At 40.8% G+C, this 21,823-nt stretch overlaps 1 protein-coding gene across 7 annotated transcripts in view; it reads right to left on the reverse strand.

The window, feature by feature from the left end:
- TLN2 (talin 2) overlaps positions 1-18,916 on the reverse strand; it is a 141,919-nt gene extending 123,003 nt beyond the window's left edge. For 3 of the 7 annotated variants that reach the window (XM_021554186.3, XM_021554181.3, XM_021554183.3), the window contains exons 1-2: positions 18,498-18,683; positions 14,390-14,503 (exon numbers count right to left, since the gene is read on the reverse strand). The gene's annotated coding sequence lies outside the window, so the exon portion shown is untranslated. Of the gene's footprint in view, positions 1-14,389; positions 14,504-17,868; positions 18,279-18,497; positions 18,684-18,805 lie in introns of those variants that run through there. The other 4 variants (XM_021554180.3, XM_021554179.3, XM_021554185.3 and 1 more) reach the window with 4 other exon arrangements.
- Between the last annotated feature and the right edge of the window lie 2,907 nt (positions 18,917-21,823).

Raw genomic sequence — 21,823 nt, forward strand, 5'->3', positions numbered from 1 at the left:
TAATTTACAAGTGCTTAACTTTTCATCAAAAAAAAAAAATAAAAAAAAAAAAATCTAGGAAATGAAGTCATTTGTTGGTCTTGAAAGTACAGCAGCTGTCATTGCCATTCACTTCAGCGCTGTTGCTCTTCCAGGCAGTAAAGCTAGACATTCCAAAAGACATCAGATATTCCCAGCATGAGCACCTGCCCTCCTGCCCTTCAATTCACTATTCTACACCTACTGAGGGTAATGTAGAAAACTTAATAGAAAATATTCGCTTTTTCCCCTTTGATCAAAAGAAAATCAAGTGACTCAATAGCTTTCCTTCAGTTTTAAGGCTCAGTAAAAAGAAGTACTTCATAAATACGTACAAGTTATTTTAAGTCATTTCATCTCAAGAGTTTACAGATAAGGGAAATGCTAATCTTATTTAGGAAAACTGAAGCCATACCAGAAATAACTGGGGATTCAAAACAAACCTACACTGTAATCTATTGTTAGGTATCTATCTTACCCAGAGTTCTTACTGGAATGATCCTGTCCCTGTTGCCACCAGCAACCTCACTTTATTTAAGAATTGCTGACCTTTCAGGGATATTAGTGAAAAAGCACCTCAAACATCAAATGCCAGGTTGAATTCTGAGGTCTCAGCACTTCAACTGTGAGGCTTCAGCAATCCACTGGATGGGAACTTGGAAGAACACAACACAGCGAGCATTGTGTTGTAGCACTGGGTGAACTTATGGCACTCTTGGGGAATTCTTATAAGACTAGCTGTTCCCAAAATGGGAAACTACAATCCCTGTATTTTTAAGATACAGAATATAGTATTATGATACAAAATTCCACAATGAATACTCAGAGATGCCTTCTCCCGTGTACGTAGTGCCCATTGCAGATCAGGGATCAGTAAGGACTTGTAGTCAATCTGCACTTAAATACTAGCAAATTCAGACTCTTTTTCTAGATGCTTCAGTCTGTGCATGTCAAAGTCCTTGCAGTGTTGAGTAAAAACTACTGCTCAGACCCAGCTTTCAAATGGTTACATAGTCAGAAAGAATACATTGCCAAGTTACTGAATAGTGATAAGCTGGACACTCAAAAACCATTAGAGCCATCTCAGATGGAGCACACAAAACTGATTTCATGTCCATGCAGTTCAGTTTGTTAATTACATTTCATACATCCTCCTAGACTGATACTTTTACAAATATTCTGGTATTTTGCTGCTTCCTTCAAAAACAAAACCATAAGAAATAGATTATGGTGGTTAATAATTTTAAATCTGATTATCTAAATTACCCTAAAATTATGCTTGTCTCAGGAGATAGTTAATGTTCTGTCAAGATAAGTATACCTTACTAACAGACACACATTCCACAATCTTCTTCACTTTCATAAAGGACAAAATACTCAATTTATGCACAGTACATGTAAACAATGGCTTTGGCTGCAACAGAACAGCTTTGCAAAGAGAAGCAGATGAAGCTGAGCAGCTTCATTCATATATTGAAGAGCACTGAAAAAGCCACAACTGTAGCTGTTTCTTAATCTCAACAACTGAGAGTACAATCACCACTCATAACCTACTTGTGTCAATCATAGAAAAGCTGAACCAGACAAATCTGGTTTTAGTTTGTCTCACATGAGCAAAAGAATGGAAAAGGATTGACATGAGCCTATGACAGATGATGTTTTTCAAACTAATTCTACCTTTGCCCACAGTTTTGTTGTCTTGTTTTTGGGAAATGACATATAACTACTACTTATGTCAGATCAATTTAACTAGCACTTGAAGTCAGAGGGCAAGCCTCCCTTCATTCTCCCTTCTAAACTAGGTTATAGTGATGTACAGAATAATGGACTAATTATACCCTGCCATGCACTTAACAGATACAGAGCTTTCTACACTGCTTTACAGGAGCTGTTTTTCCATACAATCACAATCATCTGATTAGGAATCCTATTATGCTTGTAAGTAGTGGCACTACTTACAAGATCAAGTATCAATCACATGATCATATTTTAAATTATCAAATGCTTCTTCCCAACACACTGACATGATTGCAGAGTTGAAGATATAAACAGTGTCACTTGAAGGTGAGGTGTGAACTGGACACCAACACCAACCTGCATGTGGCCAAAAATGTATTTTAATAAGGTAACTGATCAGCTAGTGAGATACACAATATATATAACTAAATGGTTGAGAACAGCTAGCGCTTCTAGTATCAAATCAGGGTATATCTTTACTAACACTTTACATAACTGATCTTTAAAACTATGTTTAAATGTGGTCTTAAAGAACACACATCAAAACATGACTAAGGCGTTTTTAAATTTATTTCAAGTGCTTTGCTTCCACAACAGTACAAGAACCATAGCCCTCTAAGAGAAAGTAATATCAACAAAGAAAAAGGGTTACCCTTTCAAGCTGTTATATACACAAGATTTTTTTTCTTGAAATTTCAGGCATAGTAGTGTTTCACCATTAACAGCTTGTCATGATTCAACAGAGCCCAAAGGAACACATGAGGCACACAAATTAGCACATGGGCACTGTTTCAATACTTATTGTGTCATCTCTAACACCAACTAAACAAAAAACAAAAAAAACCAAAAACAACAAACAACAAAAAAAAACCCAAAAAGTACTTGTACCAGAGCAACATTACCTGCTTATGACCTCAAGCATATAGTTTTTGGAATGCAACTACATTTGTTGCAGCATGCTGAGGGCTGGAAGCCACAGTGCACTCATTGTAAGACATGGCTTTAACCAAAATAGAAAGCCATGAATGGGGCTTGACAGCAGGGGAATCCCCTTCCTTTTTACTGCTATTTATAACTGAAGGCAAGTAAGGTCATTTCCAATTTAACAGGCAGCTCTTCCAGCAACTTTTTCTGCAGGGAAGGGAAAAAATGAGAGGTACAAGTATTCCAAACACAACATTCTTAGGCTTCATCTGCCAGCAAGACACACTGACCATTTCCACATTTCCACAACACAAGTTAATAAAAGTCAACATTTAGTGTTCTGTGTAGAACATTAATGCCGAATGCAGTGAACTTGGAAGTATCTATCACTGAAATAAGGAGTAAACAAGGAAAACTACTACTAGCTTTCCCACAGCTTTTCAGCTGCAAGAAAGACTAGATTTTGCATTGGTTGGGTTCATTTGACAATTTGGTTTGGCTGAAAGTCTATTCCATCAAGCAGACTTGACTCCTTAGATAGAGTTAATTTCAAAAGGAATTTCCAGTTTCTAGCTCAACCCAAAAAAAGTGTGCAAACTGATATACATCATTTGCTTTTACACAACTAAAGTATCAAAACATACAGTTGATTAAAACATCTGTTAGGCAGAGTCCCTCCTAACACTCCAACTCATTTAAAATTAAATAATGAACATAAGAATGCTTTCAAACTTTGACAGTTCACGAGAAGAACACTGGAAGTCAACCAAGTATTCTATTAATACACTACCCAAATAGTTTTTGGGCCCATCTCCATCAAGCAGATAGATATTGTACCAGAGTGCATTTAAGCTACTGATTTCAGGAAAAACTGAAGGGTGGTGAGCAGAGTAGTTAATCCCATCAGGAAGCTTATTTGTTGATGTTTCTGTACATAAGAGACTGTAAAACATGTAAAAACTTTTTTCATCCAGGTTTTTTGCACTGCTGGATGGGCCAGGAAATCATCACAACCACAACCATCAGTGGACAGCTCTGCATTCTCTTTGATCACCTGAAGCAGGAAACAATCTTTGGAGCCATATTTACCAGAATACCTAATACAGAAAACTGATGAGAATTCTGTTCTTGAAAGTTGGCACCAAAAGTTTCATTCCTGATGACAGGCTGTCATAAACTAACAGGATGTCAATGTAACTCTACTTGAAATGAAACAAAAGGGTTTCCAGAGAAAATACACATGAAATTATACTAGCTGTTGATGAGACTCTCTTTCAAACATAGCTTAAAAGTAGAATCCAAATCAGGGGCCAGAAATCTGACACTAGTTCAATTAACATCCTCCTGGTAGAGTTAACATGCCCCAAATCTTTTGAAAACTGTGTTTAAGAAAAAGATGACAAATCACCAAGATCAGCATCTCCAGCTTCCCAGTATTTTCTGTGTGCACCACCACACACTGCGTGTCACACCCACAGCAAGGGCAGATTCCTCACTGCTGTGCAAACAACTGCTGCATGTCCAAATCCCAGCCCTTCATGTGCTGTGATGGCAGTATTTATGCAAGATTCAATAATCTTCACTACATTAATAGGATCCCTATTTTCACACAGAATAGACAATTTGAGAAGAAAACCGCATTACTGACAATTGCCCTGGATAATGTGCTTTGTCATACTGGAATAAAGTTTGTTGCTTGGTAATGGACATTTCTTGCAAGAATTGGAATTAGATATTTGTTGCCAAACATATTAAAAACAAGGGTTCTCTTCAGTGTTAGCAGCAGGCAACTGGAAAAGATGTTCCCTATTAAGAGCAGCTAAGGAGGAACCAAAGAAAAGCAAGTGTCTGTCCTGTAACTTGACAACCTTCAAACAAAGAACTTCTTACAGAGGGCAAGTGGTAGCTGGGCACAGGAAATGATTTTTATGGTATTCATCCCAAGTGTTGAAACCCAAACCTTGCTAGAGGGACACATTTTTTTCCAAAGTCCTTATTTTAATAAAGTAGGATTATATCTTTACAGAATATAACGATGGGATACAAACTCTAGCCATGTGTAGAACAATGAGGGCTTGCTATGCAGGCAGACACTCACCTTCCAAGGAACGACCCCTTTACTGTCCCAGGCTGTACAGCAATATGCATCTGGAAAGTATTTCAATAATGCTTCCCACAGCAATAGTTTGTGGGGGAAAAAAGCCCAAAAAGCTGGGGTGGGAGGTGGTGGGGAGTGAGGTAGCACAAATTGAAGAACCAAACCAAATAATCAAGATTAAAAATACTTAGTTTTGAATTTTAGGATAAAGAGTAACAGAACATAACAGAGATTGGATCCATTTTAAGAATGCATAATATTTGCAACACACCAAAATGGGCTGCTCACATTCCAGGCGCAAGCTGCTGAGCAAGATCTTTCCACTTTCTCTATTTAGCCATTAGAAACAAACAAGTAGTTTAAAATCATGCACTTAACAGTTGATCTTAGTTTAAAAATTTTAACCAAAATTACAATTTATCAAACCCTAAACAAGGCACAAGTAGAGACCAAGCCACAACCTAACCCCTATTTACAACCTATTTACTTTTTCAAGCCCAAGTGTCATTAATGCTTAGGAAGCTGGAATAAACCTGAGTTACATGTCATTGCAAGTTGGGGTCAGTTACAACTCTGAGTACAAAAAGATAAACATCACCCTGGAGAACTGGAGCATTTTCAACTTTTCCTGAATTACTGCCAATTTTTTTGCTCTTATTTTTAATAATGCAACATTTGGAATGTATTAAGTCTTTTTTTCCCTAAAAAGGTATATACTTTTGCAAATAAGAAAAAGAATTTTCACACTACTAATACTGGTGTGCAACATCCATTCCCTGAGTTTCTCCAGTATCATCTGAATATAGCAATTCAAATTTGTTATTTCCATTATGCTCAGTGAGTATATGAAACATTATTGGAGAATGGCATGAGAAAGAAAGGGTAGAGGGATGCAAGTTTAATAAAGCTTCAAACTCAAGCTGTAGGTCAGAACATGCCTTCAAAGTCAGTATTTCAAATTAAATTTTCAAATCCAAGCTTGACATTTGAGAAACTCAATTTACTGTGACACACAAAGTTACTTTCCCCTTGCCCATCAAGGTTTCTGCCTTTACCTTTGACACAGCAATTACACGCCTGTAATGCTTCTGAGAAGGGCAAAATCCTGATTGTTTAGCCATGCCTGCATGTACAATGCAAGGGAAAAAACACTCCCCCAGGCTCAGTCTGTAAATTGCACTGTTTGTGGCTGAAGTTGAGGCCTTCTGCTGTAGCATGCATAACCACAGCCCATATGGCTACCCAGCTATGAGCCCACAGAGCCCATAGAGGGGCTCTGTGCTGTGGGAGAGCATCAGATGACAGGAGAGCTTTGCCCTCAACTATCAAACTCATTTTTCTCCAAAAGAAAATGCAGAAACAAAAAAATGGATGCCAGTGATTTATTGACACTTGGTATGTTACTCCATTCTACCTAGGAGAGGGCTACAGAAATAGTTCAGATTTCAATTCAATGTCTAGACACTTTGCCACTGAAGCATAAAGACTGGTACTTGTCTCTAACTCACAATAACTATGCTAAAGTACTCAAAGTCAACACCATGTACTCCTGAGTCTATTTATCCTTGTGAAGTCAAACAAACCATCTTGAAGTTAAATTATTTCCACTTTTCAAAATAAATGTCTATTTATTCTTTCTGACATCAGCACTAAATAAGTGAATTTATTTTGATGTGAGGTTGAATAATAGTAAGTAATCAACTGCCAAAGCCACAGGCTGTATTGGTACTCATTTAGACAGATGTGGCACATCACATACATGTTTATTTTACAGACACTTTGCCTCAGAGCTGTTCCTACTCATCCTCAGATTTCAATAGTGCTTCAATGACTTGGACTCATGCCTCCATGAATAACTGAAAATTTGGGTTCAGTAATTAGAAGATATCAAGTATATACAATAGAAAGCCTAATTTCACTATCTCATTAATAACTTACATTGTCTTCAGGTGTGGTAACTGTCATACAGCAAGCTCATTCTTTTGACACCTTATGGAGGAAACCCTGAGTATTATTTATAAGATTCTTTTGAAGTAATTTGTAAAGTGTAGTTCATCTCTGTAGACCTCCTCAAAGATTTCCTATTGTTTTTTCACTTGAACACTACCACAGTGTCTCCCTTGTAATTACAAACCTGGGGTTTATGTTCTATAATGTATATAGTTTTCTATACTGCCTGAAGAAACACTTTTTACCACTGTAAGCCTGAATCCTTAGGGTCTAGGGAGTAACCTAGAGCCTTAGGAAGTCAAACAATTTCCTTAGTTTTCAAGATCCCATGTCACCATGGAGACCTAAACTATTACTAGCTCAATTTTGCATTTCCAGATTGTATGTCTGTTAAGAGCACCTTAAAAAACAAAGCAGTCACATCGGTATCTCAGCAGGAAAAGAATTTGAAACAACAACTCAGAAAATGCAATCAGCTGGTTCAATGTGAGAAATTACTCAACATTAACACATACCTCATAGAGATCTGGAAGTGGGCAAACCTCCTCCTGCCTACACATTGCTTTATGTAGGACTAGACCGAAGTTCCTATGTATTTGGAATCATTAAACAGCAGACGTTAAAGCAAGACAACAGAGTTGCATGGGAAAAGCAGAGCATGTGTGAGAAAGCAAGACTTTTTTTTCAATTCCCGGATTTCCAAGCTGAGGAAGTACCTTTTCTCAGCTACCTGCTAAGCACTCTCTCAAATAACTCAACACTGCTCCTTTGTTCGATTACAGGAAGCAACTATCGCAAGACTTGCCACCAAACAAACCAAGAACAGACATTTGGAAATCAGCAGTATAAACAAACAAATTAAGTTGCAGCACCCTGCAGACTTTGCCATAGAATCTCAGAACAGTTAAACATATCATGCTATATCTTCCAGCTCAAAGAATCAAAACTCTTCTACAAGAAATACTTGCTTTGAGAGCTTTAGTTCCTTATTCATTCTGCTAGGGAGATACACCACTGTATTATTCATTTGCAGAATAACACCTTTGTTAGAGAACCTTAAGCACACTCAGTCTTCATTCCCCTTTAGTGAGATATCAGCCACTGGCCACTGTGTGCTGAACAGGTCATTCAAAGCTTTGCATGATGGAGAAGTACTATTTGACAAAGCAGGTGAGAAAAGATGCTGGAACTGCAAAAGATCTTCTCTAAATCCCCTCTTTAGCTAACTATTAATCAGGATTTCTGCCGCACGCATCACTAGAGCTTTTTTGCTGAATGTAGGTTCCTTGTTAACAACTCTTGCACTTCTAGACTGTGGGACTTGCACCAGAAATCTGCATCCCACTTGAGTTTCATTTCCCCAAGACATCCACTATGGAACCAGAGTAGGCCTAAAAATTACATAGATCCACCTGTTTACATTCTTCACCATGCATTATAATGTTTTTCTAATGAAAATTGCTCAGTTTAACCCCATTTTGCATCAGACGCATCGTGGAGAAAGAGCTGGTTTCATGGCAGCACTCCCAATAACAAGAATTCTAAGAGAGAAGCCCAGACTGGTCTGCCCTACTTCTCCCCTGGGCAGCTGTTTCACTACCCAGTGGTCACTCACACCAAAACACAAACACAAAACACAAGATTGTCTCCTACCCAGTCAAAAGGCAGCATTCCAACAGCTACTGACAAGACAGCCATACTCCTCAGTCAAGCCTGATTATACAAATACTAGGCTTTCATTAGCTTTTAACTTGTAAAGAAGCATTTTCCTATTGCTTAGTTGAAAATTCCATGAATGTTGCCAGAAGAAAGGTTTTCTAATTCTAAGCTACTTGGAGATATCTAAAGCATGAATTGCTTAGATTCAAATGGTAACGCCTAACAAGCACAAGTATTTCAAGCATCTGTATGTAGACTGGTCAGGAAGAAACAACACTTCTACTAAACACTAGAGATCAAGAAGGAAGACAAATTTCACTTGTACAAGTCTCCAGCACTGAGATTCCCTGACCAGATGTCATGGGAGAGTTAGATCTCATAAAATACACGTAAAGAAAAATGTGCCAAATAAAAGAAAGCTAAATTTAAAATAAAAGAAAGTTCTTACAGAACAACTCAAATTCAGAAGGAAATAGCAAAACTACTGAAGATGTCAAAATAAGTGTTGACACAAAATACAGCTATTCTCTAAGGTCTGTTTCTGTGATGACATGGTTGCTTTCTATATCTGGTCATAATAACAAAAAGAGTATTTGACATGCAGTAATACAATTCTGGTTAAAACAATGAGAGGTAAACATGAAGCAAGAAATTTGGCATGAGTCAAATTAGTCCAGGAAAAAAAAAAAAAAAAACAAAACCAATTAGACAATACACACTACTAGAAATCTTCAGTCTTTACAAAGCTGTAACTATAGTTTGTAACTATAGTATGCTTTTCTCATTTTTCATTTTATATTATCATTTTCTGTCTTCATTCTACATTTCTTCCTTTGCTTTTCAAAGTCTTGTAAACAACTTCTAAAAGCAACTCCCTGCTTTATCTTCTCTTTCTACCCAAAACACAATTATCTGCAATCCCACCTTGTTTTTGCATCTTCCTCAGGGCAAAAATTGTATTTCACTCCTTGGCAGCTACAGAAAGATGAGCTGTACACGAAAAGATACACTTTTTGGGTGGGTACCAAGACAGTAGTGGTGCTTGATAGCAGATGTTTTGCAGGTACTTGGAATTTATCTGCTGTAGCCTCAGGCAGGATGGGAACTACACTATGTTGGCTGCTATAAGCAAACTAGAAGAATTACTGTCTCTTCTTACAAGTCCCAGAAACAAAGAAAAGCAAAACCAACAAAACTCAGCAAAATAAAGCTTCCATTATTTAGGAATGTTTATTTCTAAAGGTTTAACTGGCACAGCTTAAGACCACAATTAACAAAGATATGCTTATAGAAATTTGCATGCTGTCAGAACACATGTGGACCACATAACTAAATATCCTATTTTCAGGTATGATAACATAAGACAAATGAAGGCAAGGAACTCTAACCAGGAAAATACACAAATAGTTTAGTGCCTGTTGGGCCCTCTACAGCGGCAAATCTTCCTAAAATCACCTCTGATCCTGAAGACTCTGAAGTGTAACTATGTCAGACACACAGATGCCAAGAGAGATCTTTTTGCTTCAAAATCCATATGCAACAGCTGACTTCCTATTCCTAGTAAAAGCTACTTGTCACATAAACAAGGTAAAATCAACAATCTAATCAGATCTGACAAAAAGTTGGCCAAAAAAATTGGAATTATGATGATAACTATTTGAAATATGGATTTACATCTAACATCATTAATGATGAACCTTACTCTAAATACACATTTTGCCTTGAGATATTAGATAATGATAATATGACGCCATCATGATTAGCAAGACAATAAAAAATTAAGTACCCAGTGAGGTGAAGACAACTCTACAATTTCTTCAAGTTATGTGATACTTAATATAGTACTTCACTTAAAAAAGAACCAACCACCTGAACTCAATGGCAAATCTTCAAAAGCCTTTTTTAAGTTTTCTTACTTTGCAGCAGAAGAGACAAAGGCATGGGGGACCATTTGGTCTTCCTACTGCAGCAAATAATGGCTGAAATAATACATGGAAGACAATATGGCATTCCTCTGTCAGCAAATACTGCTGGAAGACTCGCAGAAAACAGCTGAAAATTTGAGGAAACAAGTATTAGGACAAATTATGCAGTGTGGGAGGCGTGCTACACTGTTGGCTGACCTTACAGATGTTTCTTACATGCCTCATCTTAGGGTATAGGCTGGATTGCTTCAACAGTGAAACACACTGGGAGCTTCTCTTTTGTGAGCCACTCCAGGAACAATGTATCAGAGTAGAGTCAATAATAAATTATTTCTTTATTAGAAACAATGTTTTATGAGAAAACTGTGCAAGTGTACACTTAAGTGATTTTATCTGTAATCTTTACACTGGAATCCTTTTATTTTTTATTCCAGTTAAAGCAGTCACTCCATAACCACACATGAAATTCTTTCACTGCATCATTCATAGATAAACTAATACAGCAATGCTGGAGGCAGGAGTGCACCAAGTGCTCAGGATGTCATTGATTATATAATTTTATAAAAACAAGATCTTCAAGCAGTAGAATACCTTATAACAAGATGGGAGTGACCATGAAATTCATACTCCCACAGTAAGTTTTGCTAGTTAGCTTGTGGCAAAGGGCTTAAAAGAGTTGTCACACTTAATGACACACCATATGTTTTTCCTACAAAGGCAACTGTTCAAAACCGCCTGTTCTTTTCTGTGCTGACAAGAGGCTGTCAGCATTATCCTACCTACCAGATATTTGCAAATAAATACACACCTAAGGCCTCCCTTCAAGGTGAAGCTGACATTTTAACAGGAAGTAAGAAGGTAACTGCTTTCCAGAAGAAACTCACTTTACAGAGATTGTTTTGAAAATAGAATTTTGCAAGTGTTTCCGCTGAAAAAAACTCCTATAAAAAAAAATCTGAAAGCTGTACATTATTTCCTAAACTTTAAAATCTTTTTAAAAACCCCAACACTGTTTAGAAATCTTCCAAAAGAAGTCCCTCAGGAAAAGAGAAGAATGCAACATCCTCCCATTAGTCTCCAAGAACTACTTGACATCAGGGAAGGTGGAAATTTAATAGATTAATCCCAAGAAGAATCTCTGCATAGTGTATGGGAGTGGAAAATTAGTATCATTATTTAGTAAGCAACAATAATGCATTTCTTCCACTTGGATCTGTCTGTGTGAGGCATTTTATTTGGCTTGGAAAGTCATTAAAGCCAAGTACTGAAATAAATTGAACCTAGAACCAGCCCTTAAAATGGCTGTATACAAGTGATGAACCAACATCTAAAAAAAATTTTGAGATGCATATTTAATCACATAGGTCTCACTAAATTATTCCTTAATGAAAGGAAAAAAGGGTTTTGCTAAAAAAAAAAATATATTCTGTTTGTCTTTTTATTAATTTCTAATGTTTGTGTATGTTCTGTAAGGTGTATAATAATAGTTAAGTAGTATGTGTGCAAATTTATGAATAATACATATATTTTTGGTGTGTCTGCTCACAAATCTTTTACTGATGAGGGTGTGAGATCAAAAAAAATTTTTGAAACCATTGCCTAAAATGACCTGCTAGGCTGGCAATATTATCCCAGAGAAGTTAAGGCAATGGCTGATTATACTAAGATCCACATGGAAAACAGTGCTTTTAGTTTTCAACCTAAAGTACTAGAGGATTTTTACCCTCATACACAGATGGCATTTGTAACGCTTCAAACTGCAATTTATTCCTGAAAAGGAATGATAATAGCATTGAGGCAGGAACACACTGTTCCCACACAGATATTCACATTCATTACTGAACCACTTTCATAGCCTGCCCTTACCATTGCTCCCGTACTGGTCTGCTCAGTTCCTCAGGCCACATCCACCCTTCCTCCTGCTTGCAGGCTTCCTTTGTCTGTGTTGAATAACCTCCAAGTGCATAACTGCTGCATAAGCAGCTCACCTTACCCACACACTTGTACCACAATCAAGGTATTTTTCTGCCTCATCACCAAAGCCCTGCTGTTCCCTTGGGAGTGGCATTACAGAGTCAGCTAAAGCTCTGACACAAAAACTCTAAAAATACATTCTCTGCCTAGGAGAGTGAGAATAAATTTTCACTCACTTATACACCACCTATGATCCATTTGAACTGACCCCTTACATGTCCAGGTCCACTATATACAAAGGCCTCAGACAAAATTCATTACATCCCCTGCAACCCCTCCTCAATGTCTGGATTTGTTCTGTATTTAATCTGTAGTCTGGTCTGCTCAAGCACACAAGGCAAAGTTAACTACCCTTTCTTCACAGCTTCTGGTCTCCTGCACACACACCTACACTAATCAGCTGGTTTTAAGTCTCATTAGTATCACAGTGCAGCTGAACAGACAACCCAGCAAACAACCAGGCTTATCTGGACCTTACTCACAACTGCAAACACAGCCACCATTTTTTTTGTTTTTTTAAATTAAAAAACCCAAATATTTCTCAGACTTGGTACATACTACAACATCTTGGGTTCTTGCCTGGGATCTGTACATCAGCTGTTGCACATAACATTTCCAAAGAGTACTTTAAACAACACAACAGAGGGATCTCATTTCCCACAGCCTTTGCTTTTTTCAATTGAAGCTGGACATTGATCTCTTCCTCCCTGCACAAGTGCCTTTAGTGATATCCTGACCCAGGAGACACCACTGGCTCCTTTTGCTTGATCCTGCATGCTGGCTGTGCAGCAATGACTGCTGCTCAATCCTCTCCCCAGGGAGTTCAGACACGGCCTTATCAACACGTATGTCCTTATACCACAACAAAAAACCATCTAAGAAAATCTTGTAGTCACAAATGACAAAGAATTACAAGAATTACAGAAATTGCAAGCTACAGTAAACTGAAATATTCAGGTTAGACCTCCTGATTTCATTTATTCATATATTCATTAATAAGCCCATTGCTAAATTTTGGTTGACATGGTATCTAAATATATTCATTGTGTTAAGGATTATGCCCATCAGTCCTACACCACCATCACATTCTTGAGACCAGCCCCGCTACTATCACAGGTCTTCTCTCAAGCATGCACCATCACTTCTATCAGACATTGATAATCTGTCCTTCCTGCTGCTGTTCTGTCTGCCAAGTGCCACTTTGCCATTTCCTGCTACACAGCATTTGGCACAAATAAATTGAACTACGGTAAACGGTACTCACTGTAAATTACTTTAAGCCTAATTAATGTCTCCAGCTGAACGAATTCAAGCCAGCATTTTTTGGAACTGTTTTATGATTATATTTATGTCAACTATACACAAAGTTTAAATCTCACATTCCAGAAAAATCAGAACTTTCCCGCTAGTACAGAACATAACTGAAACCAAACCACAGGATAGGCTGGACTTGAGGTTGCTGAGACAAAGGGTTGCTTACCACATTACAGCTATCAATTCTCAAGAAATGTGAAGAGAGATCATTATATGAAAATAAACAATATGCAATAAGAAAAGGATTACACAACTTGCCATTGTTTGACAACTTAGACAATGCCATTATTTAAGAGGCTCTTACACCACTACACCAAATACTTCTGTGAAAACCTAAACTTTTCAATATATTAGAGCCACAAACCTACCACAGTGGGTAAACAAAAATTGTTATTCAACTCAAAAAAGTAATCAATGCATGTAGTACCCTTGATTCTTCATCATCCCAATAGTTATTTGCTGTCATTTACAAGACTGAGTCTCCTGCTTGTTCCTGGGTTATTTGTCACTTTTTCACAAAAATAAGAAATCTCAACCTTACAAAAGTTACCATACAGAGAGACACAAGGTTCATTTATAATTCACTTCAGACCATACTTTCTTCCTGCTGCCTGAACACAGAAAGATGAGCTACCTACTGAGAATGAAAGGAAGGCAGTTTCAAGTGCCAGCCTGGCCCATCTTGGCAGGAAATCAACTGGTAGCTGCCAAGTAAAGGGACTACAAGTCAGCACTGTAATACTGTAAAGATATTTTAAGACAAGACTTACTGTTGTATAGTCACCCTCACCTTGTGAAGTCAGTCAGTGCATTTTCTAGCTTTATGAAGATGCTTGAGTAAGAAGGTGCTGGAGCTTTGAGAATCGAGGGGGTGGATCTCTGGGGATGAAATTCCAGCTTGCAACTGGAAGTGGAAAATATCAAAATGTTATCACAATTGCTTCAAGTATGCAGGCTAATTCAAACTCAATTCCAAGATAAGCATGTGTGCACATAGCACACCCAGGGAAATGATTCTCTGACTACTGTGAAATGGGTTTTCAGCAGCATTAGCAGGGACAGAAAGCTACAAAATTCATTGTACACAGTTAAAAGTCTGGTGTAAAAGCTAAGCACAGGGCTCCTTACCACCTTCTCATACCCAAGCATACCAGTCTCACTCCAAAGGTGGAACTTCCCTGCACTCAGAGACAAAAGGCACAATACTCTGAACACATCAGATCAGACCCAGGATTGCACCACATGCTGTGAATCAGCACTTACACATCTAAGGAGCTCAGGCTACCTTCAAGGCATTCTTTGTGTAAAAGGAATAGACTGCTTAATCACAACAATAAAAATCAAGTATAAAAGAGCTTAAGACGCAGCATGATGTCCATAACCATAATCTCATCCACTGAATTGCAAAACCCTAGATTATTTTGCTTAACATAGCCTCTGGAAGTTGTAAGATAAACTACTATGAAAAAACCCTCTGATTTATCATTTGCATCTCCTTTGCCCCAAAATTTTTGAAGTTCAATTTACTGTGTATTTTTATAACCATATGTAGTCAAAAGCAGAGCCCTGGAAGCAAAAACCTGCATTATCCTTCAGCACTACCTGAAACTGCAATTTTCATCTCCATTTGCCCCATCTGAAACACTAAAATCTAAAAGTAAACAAATGAAACATAACACTGCATTATTAAGACAGCTTCCCTCCATGTGCAACAACACCCAACATTTTGCTTGCTGTTCTCAATTTGCATCAGCATTCTATTGTCTGTAGAAACATGCACAAGCAGACTTGCCAAAAATTTTAAAGATTCAAAAGCAGGGAGGAGAAAAGAATTTCTGAAAGCTGATACAGTGGTCTGTGAAGACACTCACACTTCTTACCTAATTAGGGCCTGGTGCAAAGGCAGAATCTGGAAAACACTGCTTAGCAAGAAACTCTTCATGTTAAAAAAAAAAAAAATAATATCAAGATGTCTACATATCTGGCAGCTTACCAAAATCTCCAAAGGTCAGATAGGACTGGCAGCTGAGAATCAACTCAAATGGTGTTTTCAGTACCACAATGGTAAAATTATGGATTGTAGGGATACTTCAACAAATGGTATTGCTCATATTTCATGAGCATACAATACCGATAACCCAACAGTTATCTGACACTGCAATGCCACAAAAAGGAATGGAGGTGAGATGTTTGAACTCCTGTCTAGATGTGGTGACTAAGTACTCCCATTTTTGCAACCCATCTAGACTGCATTTGCACAGATTTAATAGATACATACATATAAGCCTATAACGTGACAATCCAAATATTAATGCATCAGAACATCCTTGCTATGTGCAGTCAAATCTTGCAGAAACAATACCAAATAAATCAAAGTTTTCACAGCAAAAAGTCTATGTCTCATGCAGTTCAAGCTATGTCACAACAAGACAGTTCTTTCAAGCCCACTCTTCCCACTCCAAAATAAGACTGAGATTCTACTGTAGTGATGTTTTGCAATGAAAGTTATAAATATAACTGTAGATGGATTTCCTAATATAAGTAGAATTCAGCCATTGCATTAGCTGGCAAGCGATAAAAGAAGTCTAAGTTAAACTGTAAAACAAAGCAAGCTCAGAGTAAAATTACTTAATCCTTTGCAGTTCAAATGCAAGTTCATCTTCCTCAATATTGCCTACTTATAACCAATCTATCCATCACACACACCACAAAACCTCTCACCCTCTCAGGCACTACTACAGTGCAATGGCAGTGTTTCAAATCAACTTAAATTAGGCTGTACCACATTCCATTACATGATATCATGCAACAGATGTTACTCCAAAAACACACAGGACAATTATTCAGGATAAACTCCTGTAACCTGAATGGTAAAATGAATGAGTATCCCATATAAAATGGCTGTAGACTTTATCTAACTTTATATTGAGATTCAGAACTTGAATATTAGTCAAATTTGCCATAGTTAGCCCACTTAGATTGGCAACCAGCAACAATAAGTATTCTTATCTTACATAAGCTCAATAATTTTGACACTAATAGATAAGCTAGAATTCCACTTAACCCTTTAGTTCTGCAGTGACCAGTGAGTTAAATGAGGCATTAGGAAACTCAAATGAAATGCACTTCCAAGAATCAAGAGACACTGGAGGCAAGAGACATTCCCCCTTCCTCCTCAGCTGTGTGATAACCTTGAATCTCCCTTGAAAATGTCACATTATGAAAAATAAAGCAGGAATAGTAGTTCAGCCAACTAAACTCAAAGGTAACTTGTCTAAAAGCTGTTCTGTTGGAAGTACGGCTGACCATTACACCATATAGATATGAAAGCTTCTCATATGCTACAATTTGTAAGGTATTTTTAATTAACACTGGCAGTTGCATTCCTACTTAAAACACACTGCCGTAAACATACAAATAAGTAATGTTTTACATAAGCAAAAGCAATCTCAGAAATATGTTGCTTCTTTGTTTTTAAATCAGAGGGATATTGTTCCATAGCCTTTGGGATCTTCTGAGAATGCAGAACTCCTCAACGCTTCTAAGTAACATACGTCCAAACCCAGAACTGCCTTGCAATTTAATATGGCTCAAACTTTGTTCCAAAATATAGGTCTACAGAATAAAAATATTTGGAGGGAAGCGGACAATTGTTTAAACTGACAAGAGGTTTTTTTCAATCAATGACCATTCCCACAATCTTTCTAACTACACGTCATAGAAGCATTTTAACACACAAAAAGTAAAGCCTAAAAAATCTGAAGTGGCTGGTCAGAAGAAAAAAGGTGCTACAGAAGGTGAGCATAAAGCCAGCAGAGGCCCATTTCTCAGTGAGGTGTTCCCACGCAGTGACAACGCGCCAGGGCTCTCCAGACACCCGAAGGCAAGGCTGCACGCAGAGACAGAATCTGCTAGGGCATGGCAGAAACGGAGGTCTCAGGGCACACAGAACCGCAGCCGGGACGCGGCCAGCCCCGCTGCAAGCACACAACGCCGTCTCGCACGAAGGGAGGCTTTGCGCTTTGCTCAGCCCTGCCCACGGAGCCTCACCGGGACAGGCAGCCCGGAGCCGCGGGACCCTTGCACGCCCCAGGCCGGCCCGGAGAACAGCGGGGCTGCGGAGCAGCCGCCCACCCACCCCGTGTGCGCTGCGCGGGGCCCACCCCGTCCTTCCCTCCGCTCCGGGATGGGCCCCCGGGACCGCCCTGAGCCCCGCTCCCAACGCGAGCCGTTCCACCCTCCCGTGGGAAGGCGCGGGCAGAAACACACATAGATAGATACGATCCACGCATATGCAGACGCGGCAGGATCGTCCTTGGGAGGTCGTCACTTCACCACGTATTGCGAAAAGGTTTTATCTACATCACGGTCGCCAATAGCGCCCAGCAGCGAACAGCTTCGTTCCCCGGGCAAACAGAGCTCCGACCCGGCCACGCCACGCTGTCCCAGGCATGATGCGAGGGGCCGGCCGACCCAGCACCTGCTTCCTATTCCAGCCCTCCACGGCACAGGGAAATCCCGACAGACCGCTCTTTCCCTCTCATGCCGGCCCGGCTCCTGACGAACGATAGGTGAGCCGAGGCCGCTCTCGCCTTCCCGGAGCTCAGCCCGCACGGCACTGGGCCGGGCTGTTGCTGTGCTCCCTGGAACCGACAACTTGTTGGGCAGGCAGCGCTGCCCGCGGGCGAGCCCGCACGGGCGAAGCAGGGAGCGGCGAGCGGCGGCTGCTGCCGCTCGGAGGCAGCCCGCATCCAGAGCCCCGCGGCAGCCCAGCGGCTCCGCGCTCCCGCCGCTCAGCCCCGCGCCGAGTCTTCCCCCTCTCGGCGGCTCCGCACAGACCACACGCTCTATGCAGTGTGCAACGGCGGGGCAGGACGAGGGTCCTCGCGGGCTCCTACCGGGAACGCTGTTACTGTGGCATTGCGGAGCGCCCAAGCCCCGCCGCTCTCTCGCTTCCTTCCTTCCTTCCCCCCGCTCGCCTCTCGCCCGCTCCCGCCGGCTCCGCCGCCGCCCGCAGCCGCCGCCGCTGCGGACTCCAGGCGCAGACCCCCGGCGGGGAGGGCAGGAAGCGCGTCATCACTCCGGGCCGCTCCACCGCCCTCCGCCCGGCCCGGCCCGCTCTGGGGGACCCGCGGCTCCCGCCCCGTGCCCGGAGAGCGGCGGGAGCAGAGCCCGCTTCACCTGAGGGCTCGGAGCTCCCCCTCACCTGGGCCTGAGGGAGAGGCACCTCCGCCGGCCGCAGCCCTCACCCAGGCGGTGAGGTAGCGTCCTTCTCGCTCTGTCCGCCCGGCACAGAGGCGGCCAGGGCGCCGCAGCTCCTCGGGGGAAGGAGGAGGAGGAATGCCGGAGCAGCCCCTCGGAGGGGGGAAGGACCCCACGGGGCCAGGCACGCCGCCAGCGGGGCACGGCGGGGCTCGGGGCTCCCCTCAGGCAGCGCGCGCCCGGCGGAGCCCCCGGAGCCGCGGCAGGGACGGAGCCGGGCGAGGGAAGGCGAGGGCGCGGCCGCAGGTGTGCGGAGCAGCCCCCGCCGCCCGCGGAGCGCCGCGCCGGGCGCTTGCGAGCCACGGACTCCGTTAGGTGGGAAAAGACCACTGAGATAATCGAGTTCCAGCTTAAGACCAAACACCACCTTGTCAAACAGACCGTGGCACTGAGTAGTGCCAGACGTCTCTAGAGCTGGTGACTGCGCCACCTCCCTAGGCAGCCCGTTCCCATCTTTAATCATCTTCTATGTGAAGAAATTCTTCCTAATGTCCAGCCAAAACCTCCCCTGGCATAGTTTAGGACTATGTCCTCCTGTGCTTTTACTGGTTGCGTGGGAAAAGAACGCGACCCTCACCTGGCTGCAGCCTCCTTTCAGGGAATTGTGAAGAGTGCTAAAGTCACCCCTGAGCCTCCTCCAGGCTGAACGCACTGAGCTGTTCCTCACAGCACTACCCTTCTCTGGACCCATTCCAGCACCTCAGTGTCCTCTCTGAATTGAGGGGCCCCGAACAGGACACATCTCAAGGTGTGGCCCCACCAGTGAACAGCACCGGGGAAGAATCACACCCCTTGTCCTGCTGGCCACAGCGTTCCTGACACAGGCCAGGGTTCAACACCAGCAGCAAATGAACTGCTGTAGCAGCAAAGGACACTCACGGCTTCCCTTACACAGCTTGTATCATTCGAACAGTTCTAACACTGTTAAGAGTTGTGTAAATGCTTTTCACATCAGTATATTGATACAAATATCAGAAAATAAATACCTACTCCAACTTAGGTCCTTTATGTGAATTAGTGCCATGTATACTGGGGCCTCTCTAAAACTGCAACAGTTGTAAATCATACAGCTAAAATAATTTCACCTGATTTAGCTGAAATAAAATCAGTGGTCAATGCATGGTTCTACAGTCCAACACAGTTACGCAGCCTGTATCAATGCACTTGGTAGGCATGTTCAAGGCAGTCCATAGATATAAAACCCAACAAGATTATTTTATACACCCACCCTACAGATTTAAAAGCATCACAAGTTCAACATCCCTAATAGTCACCCTGAGCTGTGCCAGCTTTATCAAACAAACAAGAAGTGTCTGTTCTGTTAACTAAAATAGAGGCTACACAGGATTTGCCTTACAACTTGCCAATACTTGACAATATTATGAGTTTTACAAATGAGTTACTGTTATCATCTGTTACTAAAGAGATACTGTCCAACATGTTATTAAAAGAAGTGATGACTAAAGTATTTTTTGTGGTTTAGAGGTACTTTTGCACATGCAAGTTACTTGTGAACAGCCATAATATTTACATAAAGAGCAGTTTGGGGTGTTTTGGTTTGTTGGCTTTTTTGTTTGGTTTGGGTTTTTTCCTGGCCTTTTACTACCATGATGATAAGCTTCCAACAATGTGGTTTTCCCTGTGTGGCATACAACTTAATCTTCCCTTTAAAAAAAAATAAATAATTATACATTTCATTCTTTTCTTCATGCAGTATTATCCTATTTCCTGGCTGCAATACTGCATCAAGAGAAGCTTCTTGTACACCATGGCTATTCTTGATTGCATTATATATTTTGACCTTCACTTTTAAACCTCTTCCTAACCTGTGTGTTCTTTCACATAGTAACATGCAAGGCCACGATTCCAGACTCTGTTGCCCTTGTCATTTCAGTGTTCTGTTTCCTCTCAGCTCACAGGAAGGCTGTTTAAATCTCTGTGCTGCATTGGCCTCCAATAACTCCTTTGAAATGTCTGCAAGGAGATTTCAGTAATGTCAGTAAAAGTACCCCCCAATCCCAAAGAACAAAATTTCACTGCAATATGGAGTGCAATGTCAAGACCAGGCTCCCCTGTATCCTTTCTGTGTTTTGCTCCTCCCAATACATCTGTGTGTCTGGACACATTTACTGTCTCCCTTTCTGCCCTGCTGGTGACTTGCTTTGGGACAAACCAGTATTTTTTTCCCCCCTATATTTGCATCATATTAAATACAAGTCGGTCTGAGCACATACCTGCATTCTATAGTAAGAATCCTTGAAAAAACTAATACAATAATAAGTGAGGTATTCTGTCAATCTGTCATGTGAGGATTGAGCTTTTGTTATTTCAGTAATAATTCTAGGCTTTATTTGTATTCAGTGAATACTTTGAAATTAAGGTATTCTATTGGATACCTGACTTCACTTCTAAGGTTGTCTTTTCCTGCCATCCCAGCTATTCTAACATGTTATCTTTCCATCTTCTTATTACCAAACCCCAGAACTTTAAGGGTAAGTGTGTTTTATCAGAGAAAAAATTACACCAATCTAATGTCCTTCTTCAAAGTGAAGTGGGTGGGGTGTGTGAACATCAGCGATGTCTCTAGTGGTTTGCCTTTCCCACAGGTCAGGAGACAGACATTAACTGATCTCCCAAAACAGTCATGAAGCACCTTCCCAGACTATTCCTAAATGCTGTCATACTTGTCATACTTGTTCACAACCCTCTGTTAATCTTGGTATTGCAGCTACTTTAGCATTCTGGCCCTCAAAATATCCTGTGGATGAGAGCAGCACTGGCATATTTACTGATGTTTTGGGTGAACCAGTATGTGTGCAGGGACCTTCAATGAAGTACATTATAAACAATTTTCCCATCTGTCATTTCAAATACATTTTGAATCACTGTCTCAGAACAAGTCTACTAAAATGTAACCTAAATCATACCCAAGCCTGTAAACTAGATCTCTGTGTGTGACAAG

Source organism: Lonchura striata, chromosome 11 (assembly GCF_046129695.1).
Source record: "Lonchura striata isolate bLonStr1 chromosome 11, bLonStr1.mat, whole genome shotgun sequence".
Lineage (NCBI taxonomy): Eukaryota > Metazoa > Chordata > Aves > Passeriformes > Estrildidae > Lonchura > Lonchura striata.